The following is a 14,792-nucleotide window of genomic DNA, read 5'->3' on the forward strand; positions in this document are numbered from 1 at the left end:
CACCATCAAGTAACTAAATGGTTACTCAAAAAAAAAAGACACTAAAACACAAACATCCGTGCACGTGTCCATCCTTGAAGACACAGATCTGTACAAACCCACGCACATATATGTGTATAGTATTCATCATATCCCCCTCAATCCAAGTAAGAGTTTTATCATGGATACACATTTTTTTTTTAATTAAGTAAATGAAAGCATCATTTCTTTGCTTCAATTTACTTCTACCATGAATTAATATAAGCATGTCTTGTTTGGGTTGCCTAACTATTGGACTTTACTTGAAATAACCAAAATGAATATACTTTCAGATTTGTGTCTCGTTTTACTTCTGTGTGTGGCTTTTTAAAAAGATCCACAACAAAGGGAAAAATGCTGTGTGCTGCAGTGCCAAAGGCTGAACGCTGTCTGCTAGGGACAGAGTGCCAGTTCTTTTGAATTTTCCTTACTCACCCCTTCTATGGAAACAGAAAGAAACACGAATCGTCATCTGTGAGGCAAAGGTGGGGACCGCCCAGGGCAGAGCACACAGCACCTAGGGATCTGCTCTATGGGCAGCAAAGAGAGGAAGAAATCCAAAACCATCCCTGCTGCTGCTGCTAAGTCGCTTCAGTCCCTGAGGAGCCCTCAATGATTCCTACTTCATCTCACTCTTTAGAGGCTTAAAGCATGTGTAAGTGGCTGATTGTTTTAAGAACAAAGCAAAACCTGGCTGGGATTGGTCCTCCAAGGGCTCCAGCCACAGTCCTCTGACCTCCACCTCCCGCTCCACTTGGCCTGTTTCTGGAGAAGGGTGATCTGTTTTCATTTCTGAACTGTCTGTCAAGAAAGTAGCCTCCATGAATATTCAGTCCCAAAGCAGGGGCTCCTAAAGAAATAAAGCGAGCAAGTGCTGGCTGGCTCTGGGCTCAAGTACGGGATGGTGAGAGAGGTACCCTCTGGACAGAACCTGTGTGGTGTGGGCAGGGACTCGGCCGACCTCAGGTGGATCCTTCATTAAGTCTGATTCAATGGGACCCCCGGGGCCAGGTTCCAGGCTTGCAGCCATAAGGGCAGGATGAGCTGACTAAAGCTTGGTAGTGACATCAACTGCAAAAAGGCAACTGGGGAGTTTCACATTTCATGCTGTTGCAGACTGCTTGGCTGGGATTTCTAAAAATCTAATTTTGCTTGTATGCATGTTTGTGATGGTGGCAGCGGATGATTTTTTTCATTTGCTAAATAGCTAAATTAGTGGACCTCATTGTAAAAGGACTGGTTTAGGATGGGGTGACGAGCACGATTATTCATAGGTATGGGGTGGGGAGCGGAAGAGACACAAAGTGACAAAGTCCATCTAGGTAAGCACGTTTCCGATAGACAGCCGTTCACTGGATACCAACCTGCTTGCCATGCTGGAGACCTGGGTTTGATCTCTGGTTTGGAAAGATCCCCTGGAGAAGGAAACAGTTCAAGTATTCTTGCCTGGTGGGCTATAGTCCATGGTATCGCAAAAAGCTGGACACAACTGAGTGACTAACACTTTCACTGTATGGGTCAACAGACACTGAAGTAAATGCTACAAATTGAAAAGATAAATAAGGCAAAGTTCCTATTCTTAGTTAGACTCCAATACAGGAGACAGGCCAAAAATAAGCAGAGTGTCATCCTCAAGGCAATTGACGTACACCATTTAAGCCACAATGAGGTAAAGAATCCTTAAAGTGGCTGAAATAAAAGTGACTGCTAGATATATTTACCACACATTGTGAGGGCGTGAGGCCAGTAGAATGCTCTTACCTTGAGTGAGGACATAAAGTGAAGCTGACAAATATCCATCTAGTCAAAGATGGTTTTCCCAGTAGTCACGTACAGATATGAGAGTTGGACCATAAAGAAGGCAGAGTGCTGAAGAATTGATGCTTTTGAACTCTGATGTTGGAGAAGACTCTTGAGAGTGCCTAGGACTGCAAGGAGATCCAACCAGTCCATCCTAAAGGAAATTAGTCCTGATTATTCATTGGAAGGACTGATGCTGAGACTGAAACTCCAATACTTTGGCCACATGATTTGAAGAGCTGACTCATTGGAAAAGACCCTGATGTTGGGAAAGATTGAACGCAGAAGGACAAGAGGGCAAACAGAGAATGAGATGTTTGATGGCATCACTGATTCAATGGACATAAACTTGGGCAAACTCCAGGAGATGGTGAGGGACCAGGAGGCTTGGTGTGCCATGGTCCATGGGGTCGCAAAGAGTCAGACATGACTTGGTGACTGAACACACACACGCACATAAAATGAAACAGTACAACCACTTTTTGACCATTTTAACAGTTTCTTATAGTCACTCCTTATACTCACCCAAGCGAAAATAATATTGATCCACCAAAGAACTGTGTGTGAATGTATATAGCAGCTTCCTTCAGAATAGGTTGGAAACAGTAGAAATGCTCATTGAAAGGTGAAAGGATAAACATTAATTGATGAAAGTGAAGTCGCTTAGTCGTGTCCGACTCTTTGCAACCCCATGGACTATAGCCTATCAGGCTCTTCCATCCGTCACTGGGATTTTCCAGGCAAGAGTACTGGAGTGGGTTGCCATTTCCTTCTCCAGGGGGATCTTCCTGACTCAGGGATTGAACCCAGGTCTCCCACATTGTAGGCAGACGCTTTTACCATCTGAGCCACCAGCCAAGTCATTAATTGATGAATAATGCTCTATTCATGGAGGAATATGATCCAGCCCCAAACAGTAATACACTGCTGATGTGTACAGCAGTCTGTGTAGGTCCCAAGAACTTCATGCTGAGCGAAGGGCAAGGTGCAGAGTTCATGTTCTGTATGATAGCTCTTATGAAATCCTTTCCAACCTGCAGGACTAATTCACACCACGGTCAGATCCATGGCTCCCGAAGCTGGAGGGGCTGAAGACAAGAGCTTGACACAGGAATCTGGGGGCAGTGCAATTCTTTTACATCTTGTCTGAGATTATAATTAGCAAGGCTGCAGAGGTTTCAAAACTCATTTTACTGTTCCTCAAAATGGGTGCATCTTATGGAATATAAATTATGTTAGTCCAGTGAATTGTGTGTATGTGTGCAAAGCAGATTAGATACACAACTTACTCATTGTGTACCTGTGCCAAAGCACTAAGTCCCCACAAGGCTTCTTCAGATGCCACCTCAGCCCTGTGCATAACTGATCATGACTCTGGGATTACAAGTATAATGAAGGCATAGATTTATTTTTTCCAGTATTGATTTTTTTTTAAGAAAAAAATTTGCCTTTAAGCATTCTCTAGCTTATGAGTCCTAGACTGTTTGAAAACATTTCATTTTTTAAGATGGCACTAGCAGTAAAGAATCTGCCTGCCAGTACAGGAGACATAAGTGATGTGAGTTCAATCCTTGGGTCAAGAAGATCCCCTGGAGGAGGAAATGGCAACCCACTCCAGGATTCTTGCCTGGAAAATTCCATGGACAGAGGAACCTGGCAGGCTATGTATGGTCCATGGGGTCACAAAGAGTGGGACACAACTGAAGTGACTTAGCTTGCAAACATTTAAAGAGCCAAAGGAAACCCTATAAAGTGAAGGGCCCTAGACTAGCAGTCACTCTCTATTTAGGCTTAGCTCATTTAAAAATATGTGACTGAGAGACTCTTTCCTTCCTCCTTAACAAGGCAGATGTACTAACACTTTTTCTGCCATAAGCACAGATCCCTTTACAAAAACAACACCTTCATCTCAGGAAATATTTGCACATTTAAAATGATTCAGTAGCCCTTTGTAGTTTCTTGGGTGTTTGATCACATGCTGCTTTGTTTGTTTCATTTTTCTGGTTTCTGATCTGAGACTATCTGACGTGTGCTTTGGTTTTCCCGGTTAGAGCTGTGAACATGGAGAAAAGCACGCGGCAGGAGGAACGTAACTGGCTTGTCCTTGAGGTGTGCTTCGTGTCAAAATGAGAAATCCAAGCGGGCACACAGGAAACTCCACCCTGAACAGAAGGCGTCTGCAGAGGACTGTGAGGTCCAGCAGTGCCCATGGATGGGCTCTGACCCCCTCTGACAGGGTCCTGGGGCGGGGCTTGGAAGCTCACTGCCCAAGCCCTAGAGCACCCGTCATAACCTGTGAGTGTGCGGTTCAAAACAAGACAGTTCTCTGTAGTACTCTCTTCCAGCTCTTCCCTTCCCTGACCTCCCAGACAGACTGAATTCATCTGCCCAGTTCTCAAAAAACTCTTCTATTTTTTTTTTTTTACAAACGTCCAGCTCTAATCCTCTTCTTGGCTCTGGAGTCCTTGCATCACTGAGTTCTCGTTCGCATCCATAAAACCCTCTTAAAATCTGGCTTTCCTTAGCTCTGATGTTGGTGGGAAGAGGTGACAAAGATGAGGAGAAAGACATTCTATTAGCCAGTGTTCACTTATTGCCACCACAGGCACATTTTGTAAAGCTGGAGGAATTTGGGTTTTATGCAAGAATCCTTGCATCTCTGCCCTGCACAGAAGGTGGGGGATGGTACCAGCCTTCTTTGTCTGAACTTTAAAAGGCGAGCATCTCCTGGGTGTGTACCAGATACATTCTTTGGCCCTAAATAATAATTTTCAGTGTAGTATCAGGGCAGTTATAGGCTTGAACATGACACAAATTGGCATCACTGAAAAGGAGGAATCTTCTGATGGTAAATGGCCCATGAGGAACCCTGCAATCGGCCAGGTATGAGGAATGAGGGGCCAGGGAAAGCAACAGGACTCAGTTGTGTGGCTAGTAACTGGTGAAGCAGGGAATCCCACCAAGCTCCAGCCTCTCTGCTTGTGACAGTACACTAGACCACCTTGCAGCAGAGGCTGCAGTAGCAGCTTGGCTGAAGTTCTCAAACAGCAGGAAGAACCTGGACTGGGATGGTGGGTGAGAGGCAGCGAAGGTGGGGAAAAAATGTACTAGCAAAAGGAGCTACACATGCAGGTGGCCAGGACACACCTGATCATAGATCTGCCCAGCTCTGTCCAGTGACAACACCTGCACCAAACAGTGAGCGCCCCTCCAGTGAATGTGTGACCCAGAAACAAAGCATGACCCTGACTCCATTAGAGAACTGGTTTCTCTGTCCAACGAGATGGTACAAGAAGAGCCAGGGCATTGCTATTCCCACACATCCCTGTTCAGTTCAGTTTAGTCTCTCAGTCGTGTCCGACTCTGCGAATCCATGGACTGCAGCATGCCAGGCCTCCCTGTCCATCAGCGACTCCCGGAGCTTTCTCAAACTCAAATCCATCGAGTCGATGATGCCATCCAACCGTCTCATCCTCTGTCGTCTCCTTCTCCTCCTGCTTTCAATCTTTTCCAGCATCAGGGTCTTTTCCACTGAGTCAATTCTTTGCATCAGGTGGCCAAAGTATTGGAGTTTCAGCTTCAGCATGAGTCCTTCCAATGAATATTCAGGGCTGATTTCCTTTAGGATGGACTGGTTGGATCTTTTTGCAGTTCAAGGGACTCTCAAGAGTCTTCTCCAGCACCACAGTTCAAAAGCATCAATTCTTCAGCACTCAGCTTTCTTTATAGACCTGTCCCATATTCCTATTAAGGACATTGATTAAAATGTATGTGTTGGACCATGCTTGCATCCTAGGAATAAATCCCATTTGGTCATGCTGAATGATCCTTTTAATGTACTGTCAAATTTTGCTAATATTTTGTTAAGGATTTTTGAAACTATGTTCACCAAGGATACTGGACAATAATTTTTTTTTTTCTTATACTATCCTTTTCTGGTTTTGGTATCAGAGTCATGCTGGCTCTATAAAATGAATTCAGAAGTGTTTTCTATTTTTTGGAAGAGTTTGAGGAAGACTGGTGTTCTCTAAATGTTTGGTAGAATTTGCTAGTGAAGCCATGTGGTCCTTGACTTTCTTTTTGGAAGGTTTTATATTACTGATTTATTACTCCTTAAGTTGCCAGGCTGATTCACTTTTCTATTTCTTCATGACTGAATCTTGGTGAGTTGTCTGTTTCTAGAAATCTTTTTTCATTTTTTCTGGGTTGTCCATTTGTTGGCATATAATTGTCTGTTGTAGTTTATTAGCAATCCTTTGTATTTCTGTGCATCAGTTCTAATGTTTCCTCTTTCACACCTAATGTTATTTACTTGAGAAATATAAAGATATTTTCAGATAAACAAAATCTGATGTTTAAAAAATTTCCCTGGCTTAAGAAAATGATTCCAATTAGACCTCAAGTGTCCACAAGAGAATGAAGAGAACCAGAAATGGTATATGTGAGAAAGCTTGCAAGACTTTTGTTTTTCTGCGTTTTTAATCTTTTCAAAAAATAATAACTATTTAAAGGAGAGCCAAAAATGCTCTCTGTGATTAATATCACCCATGGTAATGAAGTATATGACAGCAGTGCAAAGGAAAGGGACCACCTCCAGATTTTCTCATTCCGTAGGTACAAGGTGGGGATTGAGAATTTATATTTTCTACAAGTGCTCAGGCAATGTTAATGCTCCCTGCCAGGGACCAGTCTTTAAGAACCACTGAATTATAGATTTAATGCATTTCTAATACAAATCTCAATAATCTCAGATATGCAGATGACACCACACGTATTGCAGAAAGCAAGAAGAACTAAAGAGCCTCTTGATGAAAGTGAAAGAGGAGAGTGAAAAAGTTGGCTTAAAACTCAACATTCAGAAAACTAAGATCATGGCATCTGATCCCATCCCTTCATGGCAAATAGATGGGGAAACAGTGCAAATAGTGACAGACTTTATTTTTTGGACTCCAAAATCACTGCAGATGATGACTGCAGCCATGAAATTAAAAGACACTTGTTCTTTGGAAGAAAAGTTATGACCAACCTAGAGAGCGTATTAAAAAGCAGAGACATTACTTTGCCAACAAAGGTCCGTTAAGTCAAAGCTATGGTTTTTCCAGTGGTCATGTATGGATGTGAGAGTTGGACTTTAAAGAAAACTGAATGCCAAAGAATTGATGCTTTTGAACTGTGGTGTTGGAGAAGACTCTTGAGAGTCCCTTGGACTACAAGGAGATCCAACCAGTCCATTCTAAAGGAAATCAGTCCTGAATATTCATTCATTTCACTGATGCTGAAGCTGAAACTCCAATACTTTGGCCACCTGATGGGAAAACTGACTCATGTGAAAAGACCCTGATGCTGAGAAAGATTGAAGGCAGGAGGAGAAGGGGATGACAGAGGATGAGACGGTTGGATAGGTTCACCGTCTCAATGGACATGAGTTTGAGTAAACTCCAGGAGTTGGCGATGGACAGGGAGGCCTGTCATGCTGCAATCCATGGGTTCACAAAGAGTTGGACATGACTGAGCAACTAACTGAACTGACTGAATACAAAGATCAGCAAGTTTTTTAGAAAAGAAGTTGATAAATTAATTCTGAAGAGCCTAAGAAAATCAAAAGAACATCAGATAGCCAGAATATTCTTGAAAAAAAAAATAGCAAAATTGAAGGACTTACACTACCTGATTTCAAGATGTGTTACATAGCTCTAAAAATCATTGCATAATGATATTTGTGTATTATGTGAGGACGTGAACTAATGAGAACTCTCCTCACAAACTTCTAGCGTGAATGCAAGTGTCACAATGACTTTTAACTGCTTTCTGGAAGTTTCTATAGAGTTAAATATACACTCACCATATGATACAACTCCAAACTTAGGCATTTATCAAAGAGAAATGATGACATACATGCATGAAAAGACTTCTATGGGATGATCATAGCAGTTCCATATAGCCCCTACTGGAAAAAAGCCAAATGCCCATCACTTGGAGAACAGAGAAACAAGTTGTGTCATATTCATGCAGTAAATTCTACTCAGCAATTACAAGGAATAAGATATTGATATACTCAACATCCTGGATGTCAAAAAAAATTACCCTGAGCAAACCAGGCCAAACAAAAAGAGTGTCACACATCGTACATGACTCCATTTATATAAAATTCTAGGAAAAACATTTAATTGTTAGCAATGGAAAGTCATTGTCTGAGGCCAAAAATGGGGGAGAAATGGACTGTTCGAAGAAATGAAGAATCTTTTGGCAATGATGGGTAAGTCCTATATCTTGATTGGGATGGTGGTTGCATGTGTATACACACTTGTACTGATTAAATTGTACATCTCAAAGGTTTTATTATATCGTACAGAAAGTATATGTACACTTATATTTATAAATGATTTCAAAAGACAATGTTCAAAGGAATTTTCAGGAGGCTTTCTATCATGTAAGACAGAAATACTACATTTGGGGCAAAATTTATCTTAAAGTGTTTTTTGATGATTAACTATAATGCAACATTTTGAGGAATCTATTAACTTTCAATACATTTTAATCTCTTTATAGTGCATCAGATAAATCATTAGCTGTGGATATTTGAGAAATATTTTAGGGCTGGCAATCTATAAATTAAATAATATGTATATGTGTGTAAAATCACACACAATTCAAGTTTCATATAGTTGTTCATACATCAAGATTGTCTTATATAAGGTAGTTCTTAATCCATATTTTCATAATATTTGACAAAATTTTTATTATTTTGCCTAATCTCTGCAGCAAGAATTAAATTATCATCAATAATTATAATCCAAAGGTAAAAAAAAATCCTAAAGAAAGGGCCAAATTGTTCCCTGTCGCTGTGATGCTCTTCAGCTTAATTTTTGTCTTGGGTAAATGAAAATGGTTGATGGATTTTGATTTCATGTTGGCCCTTTAATTCTACAGTAAATAATTAATCTTTTATGATGAAATGTAGTCATGTTTAATAATTCTGTCATTGTCTTTCACTGCAGCTCTGATTCTTGAGGACCTTTGATCCCTAGATGGGGCTTCAGCAAATTTCCTCTCCACCTGCAGACACATCTTTCATCAGAAGGAGGATTAACCAGGATTAGAGATCTCTCAGAGACAGGGCTATCCGGGATTCCATCTTCCGTAGTGATCCCTTTTCTGTGGATTATAGTGAGATGTAATATATGAAATATGCTAGTTCTTCAACTTTTAATTTCTTTAAAATCTAAGAGAACAGAAAAGATTGTATTGGGGAGGGAAATTATGAAAAATTTTTAAAGTAAAACTAAACTCCTGAATTTGGAAGGAAACAAATACTGAGTGAGGTGTGAAAAGAGGCAGGGAGGCTGTCCCTAGAAACGGTGTTTTTCGTGAAGAAATCACAGGATCATCACGCGTTATGGGGCCTTTCCTAGCCCATAGGATTCTCCAGATGGAATTCTGAAAGACAGTACATTTAACGCCAAGTAAATTTTCTGAGATTTTCCATGAATTCCCAGGAAAGAAATGTGTGGGTTCCCTTTGAAGTCTAATCATTCCCTTAAACCACTAGGGAAAAAAAAAGGCTTGAAAATTGAGTAGAGTTTTTCACAGCTCTGGCTTTTGCAGGGAGGGAAGAAACCCTACATTTTATATTACTTTGAGGGGAAAAGGAAGTCACTTTAGAATTTCCAACATTTTGGTGTTACCTAGTCTCACCAAATACCAGTATCAGTTCTGTTTCAGCAGCATAGTACCCATGTGTGCAGTATACAGGGCACACCACACCCATGCATGCACAGACGCACTGTACACAGTTACACGCATTTCACACGTACCACCAGGTTCCTCGGACAAGGACACTGGTCCAGCCAGGGCCTCTGGGTGAGATCCTGGGACGCGGGTACTTCTGACTCCAGGACACCAGGCGGCTATGACTCAGAGGGAGGTGGGCGTCAGTTGGCCAGCCTCTGACGTACCGCAGCCGCACACAGGCAGGAAGAGTGACTGACTGGAGGAGGTGGGAGACGGCAGAGCTGCAGGGTCATCCGCAGTAGGGGACGGAGGGCGAGCGGTAGTGTCGTTCACACCTGACATGGACGGAACAGGCTCTCATTAATTGCTGGAACCAGGTGCACAGTCCCATCTTTCAAAGTTTGCAACTTGAAGGTTTGTATGCAGGGGACTTACGGTCGATGTTCTATAAAACCTAGCAGATGATATCATTTATGTGCAACTCTAATTATTGAGAAAATTAGGTCCGGCCCCTGCACAGCTACCACACTGATGAGCGAAGGTACCTGCAGTTCCATCTGTTACCTGTTGGTGTAGTTCTTGTGGGAGGCAGCCCATCCTATGGATAAACCTCAAAGCCACAAAAACTAGACCTTGTTTGGATCCTGATCAAAATGAGCCAACTTTAAAATGATACTTGCCTATGGAATCCATATTAGGCTATCATGGCATGGCAACTCTGTTAGCTTCTGATGCTGCTGTTGCTAAGTCACTGCAGTCCTGTCTAACTCTTTGTGACCGCATGGACTATAGCCCGCCAGGCTGCTCTAATCAAGGGATTCACCAGGCAAGAATACTGGAGTGGGTTGCCACTTCCTCTTCCAGAGTATCTTCCTGATCCAGAGGTTGAAACTGTCTCCCCTGCAGCTGTGGATTCTTTACCACTGAGCCACCAAGGAAGCCCAACTCTGTTAGACAAAATTTAAATACACTTATCAAGACATGTTTGAGTGAATATACTTTGGAAAAAACTGTTTAGGGACAAAGATGAAATAAGATAAGAAAGATACTGACTATTGATGAATCTTGGTAATAGAAATATGGGAATTCACTATACTAAACTCTACTTTGTTGTATTCCTGAAATTTTCTAATAAAAGCTAAGACAGAAATAATACAAGGAAAAGAATATATTAATGTTTTCCTCATATATTTAATACAAGTAAAACCTCATATATGCACTTAATGATGAATCACTGAATTTCTAACAAGCAGTCTGTCATTAGTTCTAATAGGAAGGCAAAATGCCTATTTATGCCTGGAATTCTTCTTAGCCATTCATTATTTAATATGGTATATTTACACTAAAAATAGAGATTAGAAAAATAAATGCCTAACATGATGCAATTTTTCTTGAAGTGAATTTTGGCATTTGACTTAGTTGCACAAGCATTTTTACTTTGTATTTTATATTTAAATAAATATATTTTAAATGAAATTTAAATTATACATAGCATAACATTTTATATATATATATATGTCTATGTAGTACTACAAATTTTAAAAAAGATTATATATAAAATAGAACTCTCATTCAGCAATATTAACTGCATAATAATTATTTTTCAAAAGATCTAAGAAAATTAGTACTTACTAAACCTCTTTAAGACTAAATGATATCCTGCTGCTGCTGTTGCTAAGTCGCTTCAGTTGTGTCCGACTCTATGCGACCCCATAGACGGCAGCCCACCAGGCTCCCCCATCCCTGGGATTCTCCAGGCAAGAACACTGGAGTAGATTGCCATTTCCTTTTCCAATGCATGAAAGTGAAAAGTGAAAGTGAAGTCGCTCAGTCATGTCCGACTCCTAGCGACCCCATGGACTGCAGCCCACCAGGCTCCTCTGTCCATGGGGTTTTCCAGGCAAGAGTACTGGAGTGGGGTGCCATTGCCTTCTCCAAAATGATATCCTAGAGAGTCATAAATAAACTATTTATTAATAAATAATAAAACAAAGCAAGTTTACTACCACATTCTCTTATGAGACTCGTTAATTAGTTAATGTATGTATATTCTCCAAAAAAGTGGGAGAATCCAGTAAATTTCCAGTACAAATCATAAGTATAAATTTGTTTTCTTAAATATGCATATCAAATTATTTTTCACTCAAAGGATTAATATTAAATGATAACTTGCTTTAGAGTTAAAATTTCTTATCCTCTGAGGAATCTGAACCTTCTTAAATAAAAGGTTAATATCCAATAAAAATGTAACACAAGCTACAGATATAATTTTTAATTTTCTAGTATCCACATTAAAAATAAAGTTAAAAGAAATAGGTGGAGTTAATTTTAAAAATGTGTTTTATTTAATTCAATATATCCAAAATACAATTTCAGTACAAAATCAATATTTAAAAGATTTTAATGAAATAATTTACTTTTCATTTTTCATACTGAGTTTTTGAAACCTAGTGTGTATTTTATACATATAGAGCATCTTAATTTAAGTGCTGATTTTTCCTTGGTTATACTGGATCTATGTTTAGATTCCATAAAATGTAGAGTTGAAAAGGAGGTGGAAATACTCGAGTTGTTTTAAAGGCACTTATTAAAGTTTCCAATAACTTAACAGAGCATCAGTTTTTAAACTTAAATGAGAAGTAATAAATTAAACTTCTAGTCCCTCAGTCCCACCAGTTGCAGTTTTAGTAGCCACATGTAGCCAGTAGCTGCCACGTCGGACTCCAGAGCCCAGGTCCACTGTCTTCCTACCCAAGAAGGTGAAGCAATGAAAGTGAAGGTTGCCAACACCCCCATTTAAAGTGTACATTTTAAAAGAAAATAACAAATATTTCAGACTTTTCTTCCTTCCCAGAAAATAGCAAGACACTATTGTTTAATCATTTTCAGTTTTATAGTATTAGCCACATATAAAAACAAAAGCTGCAAAGTCTGTCCAGTACTCACCATTATTCTTTAAAAAAAAAATTGTCATTTTTAATATATATTTGCCTTTGAATAAACACACTTCGTAGTTTCTTCTTTCAAATATACAAAAATGTCCTAATAATAAATAACTTGGATCTTTCCAGTTTTTTTTTTCCAAGCCCTGAGCTATGGGCTTATTTCAGGCTATAAAAACTAATATAGGGCAACTTTTGAGCCACAGAAATCCTGCTAAATACAATTCCAGTGACATTTAGATTCACGCGCTGCCAGGGGAAATTCACTAATTTTCCTCTCCGAGCATCATTATGGAGTCTCTTCCTTGCACTGCGCCCTGGATTATTTTTTTACATTCCTCATATCTTTTCATTTACTTTTTCTAATCACAACTTCATGCAGCTTCACTTTGGGTTTTGGATTATTCAAACACTTCTGAACTACAGGGACATGATATGATCTTTAACCCAAATAACTTATTCCAGTGAGATTACAGAAGTCGAACACGTGTAGCACATAGAATGTGCCCCCACTGACCTAAGAATGCCCTTTGTTCTGGCCTGTGTCATCCTCCCAGTGCCCCTGGAAGTATGTATCATTGTTTTTCTCATTTCACAGATGTAGTGACCATGCACAGAGAGGCCAGTAAGTCACAAGTTGCACAGCAGGAAGAGGTAAAGTGACTGCCTCGCCAGGGAAGCCTACGGCCCAATCTCTCAAAGTTATGTCCCGAAGTCCGCATGCTTCTTTGGAGTCACATCTTGCAGTTGTTGGCCCTGTTATTCAGGACACGTGAGCAGAGCATATCCACATGGACTTAGTCTTAAGGTAACATGGGCGTTTGCGGTTGAGGTTCCACTTAGCCCTGACTGCATCATGAGACACTGTGACTGCCAGGAATCACGGGCCGGCCATCAGTCACCTGAGCAGCTCACCTTGATGTCCAGGAAGCACCCAGTGATGCTCAGGGCATGTGGACCTTCTTTCATTAACTGTAGATTTAGAAGTTTTGCTCCAAAATTAAGACATAGGTGAAAACCTCGTATGTCCTGACCACTGTGCCCTGTGTCTGTAAGTACCTTGAAATTGATCCATACTAAAAGTATCCTTTTTACCGGTGGCTTTTTTTTTTTCAGTCACCAATAAATCTGTTTGCCCATCCTGTAACAAATTTCTATTTTGATTGCATTGCTTTTTAGAAATTGACTGTGAATACATGTGTAGATGGAATACAGCTCTTCCACCATTATTTGACAATCTTATATCAGCAGTTCATGTTTTTCTGAGTTAAGAGAGATGGTGATGAGTTTTTTCCTTAAATTCTAAATGTAGGTAAATAACGTTTTTACCCTCATGGTCCTGCAAACCACTAGTGGTTAGGTAAATGTCTTTAAGAACCTACTGCTAACAGATCTGGAAATTTTTTAGACAGTATTCTTCTGCCATCCATTTTAAATGTGCTTTTACTTTTAACATTCAATTCTTAAAAATATCAACATAAGTCAGTATTTCAAAATCGGCTATTAAGATTAAGTAACAATCAGATGTGCACTGGAAAGATGAAATATGGTTGAGAAAGAAGTAAAAAGGGATTCTGAGGTTCTTGGCTTGAACAGCTGAGTAAACTGTTATTAACTAAGACAAGAATACTGGAGCAGGTTGCCATGCTCGCCTCCAAGGGATCTTCCCTACCCAGAGGTCAAACTTGTGTTTGTTAGGTCTCCTGCATTGGCACACAGATTCTTTATCACTAGCTATACCTGGGAAAGCCCCAAGATAAAAAAAAAAAAAAAAGGTGGGAAATACACGTTTGGGAGGAAGAATAAAAAATTAGTATTGCATGTGTTAAATCTGAAACATCTAAGTGAAGATGTTATTCAGAAAGTTGGGTATTTGAGGGTGGATCTAAGGTTCAAGCTTAAGGCAAGATGTTTAAATCTGAGATTCATCAGTGAGTAGATGGTATGTAAAGCATGGGGCTGTATGAGATAGCTGCATAAATATGGTGAGGAAAAACGTGAGAGGTCTGCAGCCTGAGCTTAGAGTACTTCAGCATCTAGAGGTCTAGGGGACCACAAAAGAGGAATCAGAAAATAAGGAAAAACCAAGAGAATGGGATCCTAGGAAGTGTGAGAAGCCTTGTCAAGTGTTTCTAAGAGGTCAGGATAAAGATTCATATTGATTTATGGATTTACCACAGGGAGATTCTGGAGACCGCTGGTAGTTTCAGAGAACGGTGAATGAGTATGAAGCCTTAACTGGAGTGGGTCCAGGAAAGCACAGAGCCACCAGCGTATGGACTGTAATGCGGCAAGGCCTCC

The sequence above is a fragment of the Bison bison genome, unplaced genomic scaffold, assembly GCF_000754665.1.
Source record: "Bison bison bison isolate TAMUID 2011002044 unplaced genomic scaffold, Bison_UMD1.0 scf7180017864299, whole genome shotgun sequence".
NCBI lineage: Eukaryota > Metazoa > Chordata > Mammalia > Artiodactyla > Bovidae > Bison > Bison bison.